Source organism: Marmota flaviventris, chromosome X (genome assembly GCF_047511675.1).
Source record: "Marmota flaviventris isolate mMarFla1 chromosome X, mMarFla1.hap1, whole genome shotgun sequence".
NCBI lineage: Eukaryota > Metazoa > Chordata > Mammalia > Rodentia > Sciuridae > Marmota > Marmota flaviventris.
This window is the reverse complement of record NC_092518.1, coordinates 77,034,555-77,046,326: the sequence shown is the minus strand read 5'-3', so window position 1 is coordinate 77,046,326 and position 11,772 is coordinate 77,034,555. Positions and strand designations below refer to the sequence as shown.

General features: G+C 35.8%; 1 pseudogene; it reads left to right on the top strand.

Moving 5' to 3' along the window:
• Positions 1–9,771: 9,771 nt before the first annotated feature.
• LOC114090320 (interleukin enhancer-binding factor 2 pseudogene) lies at positions 9,772–11,051 on the top strand (annotated as a pseudogene).
• Positions 11,052–11,772: the final 721 nt, after the last annotated feature.

Genomic DNA, 11,772 nt, shown 5'->3' with positions numbered 1-11,772 from the left:
AGCTCTTAAAATTGTCCCAATATGCTAGGGTTAATCTGTGATGATATGTGTCATGCCTGAGTACTGTGGGATTTGGCTGGTCCCAAATGGTAGGAATTCATCTGGTTCATGCAAGTATTGGCAAGAAACATTCCAACTAATTGTTTATATGAAGTATATGTACAAAGAAATAGAAAACAGAAAACATCAAAGATAAAAATAGTCAATCAGACAGAGGGGACAGATATGAATTTTACTAATTGGTTTACTTGTTGTCCTGTTTTTCCATCATTTTGCATTAAATGAATCAGCCAAGACTTCCTGTGAAAGGTTTGCCCCAAGGTATACTAACTATGGTAAATCAAAGACAAACAGATGACCTCTTATCTCATAAATTTATATACAATGGATAAATTAATCCTGTGCAAGAACACTTGTTCTTATATCTGTCTTTCTTTATTCTCTTTCCCTTTCTTGAATACCAGGTTCACCTTTCTACTGGAGAAAGAATCAAATGCAGTATTTTCCTCAAGTCCTAGTTCAAATTGAATTTTTGTTCTTTAACTTTCATTTCCTCGTTTTTAATTTGTTCTTATTTTGATTTAAAAAAAATAACATCTCCCTCTCCTGTTTTCTAATGAGAGCATTGTCTTCTCTTGATCATAGTGATTAGTTCACAGATAATAACATGACCCAAGGAAAACAATTTAGAAACAGATGCTCTTTTCTCACTGGGGTTGCTGAATGAAAGGGATAAAAAACCTAGAGCTTCTGGTAGCTATCTTGCTACTAGAAGGAGAGCAACTTCCCAAGAATAGAGCCAATACAGAGGAAAAGTAGAGCTGACAGATGGAGAGAGAGGGGTAAAAAAGGAGAAAAAGGGGATTTCTTTGTTTGATTCTCTGTATGCACCTGTCTAAAGTCCACACTAGAACTTTCCAGTTACATAAGTCAATAAATCCCCCTTTTTGATGAAGCCAGTTTTTGTTATTTTCTGTCACTTATAACATAATCAATTTTATGACTTATATCACTTTCTTCCCAAAGACTTCCTTGACCATTTTACTTCATGATATTCTTTCTCAACTTTAATTTTCATAGGATTTATAAATTTATGGTATATATTCTAGCACTTGATTGTATACTGTATTATACTGTTCTCTGCTCATTAAATTTATGTGAATACAGTCTTCCCAATTATACTTTAATAATACAAATATATTCATTGTTTATAAATCAGTTTTGCATTCAACATTTAATTTAATTTATAAACTTATGGAGAGAAGATATTTTGTCTTATATTTCTTTTGGATTTTCCATGTTACTTAGCATAGGGCAGTCACATAATGAGTACTTAATAATTAGTGGATTTATTCAAATTTCCATTCATAGCTATAATTCTTTTTCTAAGCATTTGAGAAACTTTCAATTCAGTAAGATACAACAGCATATAAATGCCTAGAGATAGTAATGTTAAAGTGTACAAAAATAAAGAAACATTTATCATGAGCCAATTTGCAGAAATAAAGCAAGCCAATTCACTAGAGAGATCTTTGTGAAATCAGAAACCCTGTCATATTTATCTTTACACCCAATAACATCTAGTATAGTACAGGGCAAATAATAGATAGTACAAATTTATTTAATAGATGAATGATGGCATTGTTTATAAGATGCCTTTTTAAAAATATTTTGTTTTAGTTTTAGTTGGATACAATACCTTTATTTTATTTTTATGTGGTGCTGAGGATCGAACCCAGTGCCCCACATGTGCTAGGCAAGCACTCTACCACTGAGCCACAACCCCAGCCCTATAAGATGCCTTTTAAAAAATTTATATATGACAGTGGAATGCCTTACAATTCTTATTACAAATATAGAGCACAATTTTTCATATCTCTGGTTGTATACATAGTATATTCACACCAACTCATGCCTCCAGACCTCTACTTTGGATAATAACGATGATCACATTCCACTATCATTAATAACCCCATGCCCACTCTGTTCCCCTCCAACCCCTGTGCCTTATGTAGAGTTTGTCTCTTCCTCCTATGCTCCCTCTCCCTTTCCCACTATGAATCAGCTTTCTTATATTAAAGAAAACATATGGCATTTGGATTTTGGGGATTGGGTAACTTCACTTAGCATTATCTTCTCTAACTCCATCCATTTATCTTCAAATGTCATGATTTTATTCTCTTTTATTGCTGAGTAATATTCCAGAATATGCCACATTTTTTTTTCAATCCATTCATCTATTGAAGGGCACCTAGGTTGATTCCACAGTTTAGTTATTGTGAATTGTGTTGTTATAAACATTGATATGGCTGTGTCCCTGTCCTATGCTGTTTTTAAGTCCTTTTGTTGATGGTGAAAAAGTTATATTAATTTTTGCAGTCTGCTGAGAGCCATTGCCAAGTAGGAATGACGCATCGCAATTTCTTTGTCAGCCTACTCCATGTTGCTTAGAGGAAGGACTCTCCACGGTGGACCCAGGTCATTTGCAGTGACTTTGAATGAAAGGTGACCTTGCTCAAGGACCAGGGCGGATCCAGGTTTAAGGTGGATCAGGGTTTAGGGCGGATAGGGATTTAGGGCGTTCCGGGTTTAGGGCAGTTCCAGGTTTCAGGTGATTCCTGCTAGGAATAGGGCGTATCCTGCTGCCTCAGGCGCCTTGAGTTCCGTTGAGTTCTCGTGGGATTCAGAGAGTATTTGGGATTCAGAGCCCGGTGGAGAGTGTGGATTTTGCCCAGAATGTGTTTGTAGAGTGCCGGTGTGAGTTCGGGAATAAAGAATTGCTGTTTGAATCTACAAGGCTGTGAGTGGCTCATGATTTTGTGCCCAGCAAGATATTGTAGCCACATGTGACTGTTGAACATTTCAAATGTTGCTAGAGTAACTGAATGCTTATTTAATTTAATTTAAATTTAAAATAGCCACATGTAACCAGTGTCTACTGTGCTTTGTAATGTGGTTTATAAGCATGAAGAAGCAGCCTATACAACACAAGTAAGAATCTCCTTGGAAATAAATATTTAAGAGCTATTTTAGACTTTATTGTCTTTTTTGGAGAAAAAATGAGATTATAATAAGAGTCAAAACAACAGTCATTTCTTCTTCTCATAAAGCCAAGTTCACATATTGTCTCCTTTGGGAAGCCTGCCTTGACTCTCTCACCCCACCTTCACTCCATCCAGGTCAGATATAATAAGTTAACAATTCTTTCCAATGGTACTTTGTTTATGTTATTGTAATCAAGTTTGCTATGCTATATTATAACCAATTTTTATTTATGTTTAACTAATAAGCTAGGTTTATAAGCTATATTTATTGAGTTTTGAGGGAACAGATCATGTCTTACTCTTCTTCATTCATTCAAAATAACTTATTAAGTTTATACCATGTCAGATGTAATAGTCTCAATTTCTATTGGTGAAGCCACCCAGACTGTGGTATTTTATTATGACAGTCTAAGTAGATTCACTCACTACAAACTAACAGGATGTTATACAACTTACATTGTAAACTCTGAAGTGATAGGACCCTAAGGTGACCCTTAAGCTGAGGCCTGAAAATGTTTAGGAATGAGCTAATGAGGGAGAATTGAGTAGGAAAAGAACTAGAATATTTTAAGTGAATGAAACTATATGAAGCTCCCAAGGAAGAAAAAGAAATGTAGTATGTCTGCAACCTAAGTGTGGAATGGTGCAGAATAAAGATGGTGATTACACAAGACTATGGAAACCAAGGTAAGATATTGAGACTATTTTGGAGCCATCATAATGAAGCCATTTAAAGAATTTTAAGCAGCAGAGTGGGACAACTAAGTTTTAGTTTTAGAAGGTTCATTTTGTTTGCAGAGTGGAGACAAGATTGGAGGAAAGCCATCCTGAAGGCAGAGAACACTTTAGAAGGTTTATAGTTTTCCAGATGAAAGATGATAATGACTTGGACCAGTGTTCTTATATCTCTAAGGCCTAGTGTGATACCCAACATATAATAGGTGCTCAAAAGATATTTGAAGTGAAGTAATTTGAGCAGACATATGAACGTCCATATTTTTTCATTTGGATGACAAAAGTAAAAGTAGAGCTACAAAAATAAGCAGCATTTTTCAGGATTGACATACTGCCAATAGATATATGAAGATCATACTTCAGATGGAAAAAATGAAGAAGAATTTGGGGTCTCACAGTAATGTTTTTGGTCATATCCATATCAAAAGAAAACAGTTTATAACAATAACATCATTTTAGAAAATGAATAAGGTTAGCAGTACAGTGATAAACAAGAAAGACATAATATCCAACCACTGTATTTGGGGTCTAAATAAAGTTTTTCACATTAATTGAAATCACATAAAATTCTGATTTATAGTCCATATTTTAGGAGTTGTAGGTGTATGTTTTAATAAGACCAAGAATTCTGAGGATTAGCCTATAATATTTGTTAAATTTCATTTTTCCCTCTAAAGTAAGCTCTGATGATAACAGTAGGAGGATTAAGTTGGTTAAAAATCATATCAGAAAAGATCAAAAGCTGTGAGATTATAGAAATTACCTGCTAAATGAAGAAACCAGTTTAAAGAACTCAACGAATTTGGGAATTTGCCAATTTTTAAGGAATAGCTTAGGTTTTTATCTTGTCCATAGTAAAAAAGGTTGGCCAAATGACTTCTTTTTCTTTAGTAGTGGGGATTAAATCCAGGTGCACTTTACCACTGAGACATATCTCCAGTCCTTTTATTTATTTATTTATTTTATTTCGAGACAAGGTCTTATTAAATTGCTTAGGATCTTGGTAAGTTGCTGAGGCTGGCCTCAAATTTGCCATGCTTCCGCCCCAGCCTCTCTAGTTGCAGGGATTACAGGAGTGTACCACGATGATGGGCTCCAAATGATTTTTTTAGTTATCTTTCATCTTCATTTAATTTGTCTTATTATCCTCTTGAATGTTCCATACACTTTTAATAGGTCTCCTTTATTTTTTTTTCCTTAGGTCTCCTTTATTAAACATCCATTTATGCCATTCATCTGTACCTTCTAAAGTTTCTCTTAATTAGGCTGTTTTTTCACAATCAGTCAAAAGATTCTGAAAATTCTACCCCTTCTAGGAATCTACCATGACTTAGTTTTCAAAATGTCACTTTTGGACTTGTTAAATTATTCTTTCCATTTTTCTATGTCCTTAATATATGTTTACACCATTCCATTTAAAGTATAAATTTCTATGGAACAAAAGCTGTATGAATTTATTTTGCCTGGGATTGAACCTGATAAACATCCCCATGAATGAAACATATGAATGACATATTGATAGGGTGTGTATGTGTATGTGTGTGTGTGTGTGTGTGTGTGTGTGTGATTTTAAAAGCTTGAAAATATTTATCCTTCCTTTTAGATTCTACCTGATCCAGACTCAAACTTCTACAATTAACAGTTGTGTATCGAAGATCCTGAAAACATATCTTTTGATTTGAGGATGACTTCAGGGAATGTCAGAGTTGGCTTGGCTTCTTATTGTGATCATTAACAAATTGCATGATTTGATGTAACCAAAATTCTTAGACCAAAATGGAAAAAAAAAAAAACAAAACACCAGAGACAACACTCTGTCATTACATATCTACTTTCAGTTCAAATTAGCATGCATTCCATTTTCATTACAACAGATAGAAGTGGAAACAATGGGTCTCTCTTAGCCACAAATCAATATATAAACCCTGATCAATGGATGTGAAGCTTCTCTGGATATTTGAAATATTTTTATGCATTCTGGCAGACTCTATAGCAGGAAGCAATCCATTAGGTTTTGAAAAGTGGAAAGCCAATAAAAGGTAGGCTACATGTCAACTTCTTACATCTTTCATACTTCTGCTATGAGAAGTAGTTTTTGTGCCTCCTACTTTCAATTATCAAAATGTGGATAAACTGAATTATTCATATATAATTAAAAATATCTGAACTCTATCTATCTACCTTCATTTTTTCTCTTCCATGAATTGTCTAAGGTAATATTGAAAAGTATTTTTGGTTCAGTTTCCTACCACCTAAAAATGAAAATACTAATATTGATCCAGGAATATTATGATGATAAATCATTTGAAATCTGAAACTATGAAAAGCCTATCAATCATTGCCATTCCTCCACCTTCTATCCTTTCTCAAAAAGTAGAAGCTAGAAGTGCAACTAAACATTGCTTGATGGGTGAAGCAGCTTCTTTTCATACAGTAGACTCTCTGAAATCTTGCTTTCCACATTAGAAGGCTTCGGTATGAGGCCATGATTAGTCACAGGCTGTAGCTGTCACACTTTATCATATTATAGCCAAATGAGATATCATAGCATAACATGAATTGCTGACAAAATTTTGAGTCTGTTCCTAACCTATGACCAAGATTTATGGCTAGCATGACTACAAATCACAAGGTGACTTGTTCACTAGGAAATTTCTACTGAAATATTATTAGGCCATAGATGGTCTGTGAAACAAAAAGCCTTGTAATTATCTACTCGCCAAGGATGAGTAACTATTTGTGCCAAGTGAAACAAACAGCACACTCATGGAAAATTACTTGCCTTACTTTTTAAGGCTATCTTGTCATATTTACTATTTAAAAGAAAGGATTAAGATCTTTGATTGTTAACCAGGTCCTAGAAATATAGTGCAGAGGCATCACTTTTAGGCGGGTGTCATAGGTCTTTAGAGGTTTGGAAATTCTATATTCCCTTTGGAAGACTTTCCTCTTTGAACTCATTGTGCTACTAAGTTTGTCTGAGAAGTGGATCCTTAAGGAATTTGAACTTATTACTGGAGGAAGGGAAAACATGTCAAAATTTGTTACTTAGAATGTTAAATAATTCCTCTGGCTAAGACTGATTCTTAAATATAGTGTTGAAGTATAGACATGGACCAATAAGGCCTGGTGGGTTAAAATGTGATGATTTCAGTGGAGTGGGAGACATGGGTTCCAGTACAAAGTCAAGCTGGAAGAAGAATGCAGAAAGTTAAGAAGAGGTTGTGAAAGATTTGTGCATGGAGAAATTGAGTCAATTGTTCCACTGGGAATGCAGAGGAAAAGAAAGATGATATTAAACCTCAACATTCAGAAGAATTATTTTAGTTCTACATTATCCTGTAATTATTACAGCTCTGCAGGTCTCTACTTGTTCTGCAGTACCCTGCATTTTTGCTGAATGGTTTAGCACATCTGCAGTTAAAAAATGTGTAAAAAGGAAAAACCTCAATGAATTTAATAATCTATGGTTGCCTTGGCTGCCTTAGGAGAGGATTCTAAAAATATATAAATTATTTCAGGGTCACTAAAACTGCCACCAAAGACTGTAGCTATGGGTTAGCATAATAAAGGTTGAAGCTGGTCCCAGAATGACACTACACACCCTATGCAGAAAAATATGAAAATGGAACTTTGCAGTTCCTGCAGCATACATATATTTATAAAATGCTTAGAGAGCAGAATATCTAGAGATTGCAGGAAGTTATACCCTGGTGAGCGAAACTCAGTGAAAAAATATATTTTGTGGGGGCAATGGGATTCCCCTTTTATACAATTTTACCTTGAATTTGAATACCCCTACATTCCAAATATTTGAAGTAAATAGGAACAGGTATTGCACACAGATCTTCTAACCTATATTCTTTTTCTTTTAGGGAGTAGGTAGGATATTTGAAAGAGAAACAGAGGGGCTGGGGATATAGCTCAGTTGGTAGAGCACTTGCTTAGCATGTGTGAGGCACTGGGTTTGATTCTCAGCACCACATGAAAATAAATAAATAAAGTAAAGACATTGTGTCCATCTACACCTACAAATATTTTAAAAATAGAGAAATGGGAAATTCAAACTTGAGTGTTCATAGGGAAGAATCCTTGGTACTATTTAGAACCACTTAGAAAAAAATGTGAATAGAATCCCTGAGTAGTCGCTCTGCTGGTCAGATTTTTTTTTTAAATCCAAACCATAGCATATTTTAGAAAATCACAATCCATTGAATGTTCTACCTTTGAAATCCAGAATCAGCATTTTGAATTTAACAGTGCAATTTAATCTATTTATACATGCCAGATTATATAGGAATGAATTGTGTGGTCTGCTCAATTTGTTCTGGGCTGCCTGTATGGCAGATTGGTGTGGCAGAGTCTCTGAGCTCTGAATCTTGCTCTTCATATTACTGTCTTAGTGAATTAGGAAAAGCCAGTCTTTTTGGTCCTGTTTTAGTTTATAATGCACATCTCAATGTTACCACAGAAAAAAAACATGCATTGTTTCAATCAAGAATGAATAAAGGGCTTTAATGCTTTGGATATTTCTTAGAAATATACCTGAGCATTCATCCTGTAAAACTTCTTTCTGTCTCTACCCTCTCATTCTCTAGAAATCAATTTTATATTTAAATAATATGGGGTCCTCCTGAGGTGAATATTATGAAGGTGGTAAGCTGGCTATGTTTTAACAACTGCTCGACTCTTCCTTTTCAAGGAAAAAAAAATTCACACTAACTATAATACAACCTCCAATTAGCTCTACTGCCAAAGGAGAGGGAGAAATGAGTTCCCATTGCCTGACCAGCTTTCTGTTGCAGAGGATAGATTTTTATTGAATTGGGATCATTTCAAATTAACAGCAGAGATTTGACATAACCAAATGTGACCAGCTTTTCATTTTCTTGTAAACCCCGTGGAAGTATTTTTGTAGGAGAGTGAAACACTTGGATTAACTTGAAAATGTTTTTTAACATTTCTATTATACATATTGTTTCAGTGGTTTAAGTTCAAGGGTAAAATTTCAGTGCTCTCCCTTCCTTTTCCTTACCTTGAAGAGATCTTTAATTTCTCTAACTATGGTCCCATTTTTCATTTAGGTCTCTTAAGGCTGCATGGCTTTGTAATGTAATGGTCATCTTCTTATCTTAATAAAACAAAAATTGAATTATATGCACTACTGGGCAAGCATGACATGACTTTTGCTAGCATATGTAAGGTGTGAAAACCTGGGGGAAAATACTATTCAATTTAAGTTCCACTTGAGCACACTGCAGTGCACTGGAAATGAGTTCTGTCTTAATGGCACTGAAAAAGGTAGAGGCAAGGAAAGGTGGAGATCACCGATTTGAACCTAATTAAAAAGACTTGATAAAAATGCTAGAAAGCCAGATGGTAAAGTCAATTTCTTAGTACTGTGCCAGCCCAGGGATGGAATATGTTTAGCAGTTGACATTCTGCAAGGGTAGATTGATAATATCAGCAGTGAAACCAAAAGAATTTTGTTAACACTGTTAGACTTCACTTTAAAACTCTTTCATGCTTCTGTATTGAAGTAGAAACCAAAAATTGTAGTCCCTACTTTAATCAGATTTTAAAACTCTACAAGAACTTCAAGCATTTGATTACTATTGAATATCTCCAACACTAATATGAAAACTAAATACTAACATTATTAGAATATAACATCAAATAGAAGAGTAGAAATTCAGCACACTATAGTTATCATTCCTTGGTAAATTGTTCCTCTTTAATTTTAAAAGTCAAACAATTGATTATTTCAAAACAGCACTTAAACTAATCCATTTAAAGAAATAGTACTCAAATTTAGGCAACTTTGGTTATTCCCAATACAAACATGTAGAAATTGGAAATTTTCATCTGGTTATACATTATTAGATGGGCCTTTCTTGGATATTTTCATTGCTATGACTATGCAACATTTCTATATAAAACAAATAAAAATAGTTAAATCAGAAATGTTTCTTGATCCAGGATTAAGGGATCCATGAGGGGTGACTGAGGCTGTGGTCGCGGTGGGCACTTTGGTTCCAGAGGGAGACCAGGAGGAGGGTTCAGGCCCTTCTTGCCACATATCCCATTCGATTTCTATTTGTGTGAAATGGCCTTCCCTCGAGTCAAGCCAGCACCTGATGAAACTTCCTTCAGTGAAGCCTTGCTGAAGAGGAATCAGGACCTTGCTCCCAATTCTGCTGAACAGGCGTAATCCTTTCTCTGGTGACAAAAATAAACAATGTGATCGACAATTTGATTGTGGCTCCGGGGACATTTGAAGTGCAAATTGAAGAAGTCAGACAGGTAGGATCATATAAAAAGGGAACAATGACTACAGGACACAATGTAGCTGACCTGGTGGTAATACTAAAGATTCTGCCAACATTGGAAGCTGTTGCTGCCCTGGGGAACAAAGTCGTGGAAAGTTTAAGAGCACAGGATCCATCTGAAGTTTTGGCCATGCTGACCAATGAAACTGGTTTTGAAATCAGTTCTTCTGATGCTACAGTGAAGATTCTCATTACAACAGTGCCACCCAATCTCCGAAAACTGGACCCAGAACTCCACTTGGATATCAAGGTGTTGCAGAGTGCTTTAGCAGCCATCTGACATGCCCTCTGGTTTGAGGAAAATGCTTCTCAGTCCACAGTTAAAGTTCTCATCAGACTGCTGAAGGACTTATGGATTCGTTTTCCTGGCTTTGAGCCCCTCATACCCTGGATCCTTGACCTACTTGGGCACTACGCTGTGATGAATAACCCCACCAGACAGCCTTTGGCCCTAAATGTGGCATACAGGCATTGCTTGCAGATTCTGGCTGCAGGACTGTTTCTTCCAGGATCAGTGGGTATCACTGACCCCTGTGAAAGCGGCAACTTCAGAGTACATATGGTCATGACCCTGGAACAGCAGGATATGGTCTGCTACACAGCTCAGACTCTGGTTCGAATCCGCTCACACGGTGGCTTTAGGAAGATCCTTGGCCAGGAGGGTGATGCCAGCTATCTTGCTTCTGAAATATCTACCTGGGATGGAGTGATAGTGACACCTTCAGAAAAGGCTTACGAGAAGCCACCTGAGAAGAAGGAAGGAGAGGAAGAGGAGGAGAATACAGAAGAACCACCTCAAGGAGAGGAAGAGGAAAGCATGGAAACTCAAGAGCGATCTTCCTTCCCTTCAGTCCTGTTCCTACTCAAGGGGAAGACCAGATCCTAAGCTATCTGCTACTGGGCTTTGTATGGTGTATTTCTGTGGAAGAGAGGAGACATCAGGAAAGAAATTCTATAGAAATATTTGTCATTCCATTGGTTTTGATACTGGCCTAGCAGCCCAAAATCTCCTGTTTATAAATCTATGCCATCCATCTATAAGAAGCAGGATACCAACATTTCTTCCTTATATTCCCAAATCCCAACTCCTAAACACCCCACTCAACCATTACTCTGTTTTTGAAATGTGAACTGTTAGGTGTTTGGACATTTTTTTTTTCCTAAGAAAAACGATTAAAGTACTTCCTAGTAGGAAAAAAAAAAAAAGAAATGTTTCTTTCTTCATCCAATTTTCTGTCATCAATATAGTGTTGGAATGAAGATGAGTGTTTATCCATATGTATTGAGTGCTATTAAAAAATAAATAAAATTAGGTATTGAGTGAGCTACATCTTGAAATACTTTATTATTTAAAATTGGAGGAGGGCTTTAAAAGTATCATGTGTCTATCCAAGGACAAAGGGAGAATAGAGAAGAAAGGGTCAGCAAAATTCAAGACTGTTTTTGGTGCCTAACTTTGTCACCAGAAATTAACTTTTGGAGCACTGATTCATAGCCTTGATGTTCTTCAGTCCATTTGTTCCTCTGAAAGGTAACCAGATAATTTATAGGTAACAAAGGCAACAAGTGCCAGGACAGAGTAAATAGATCTGCCTTTTCCCAGCTAACAACAAATAATAATGCCTTAGATTTATAGTCTTCCTTTTCCAAAGAACTCAGGGGGA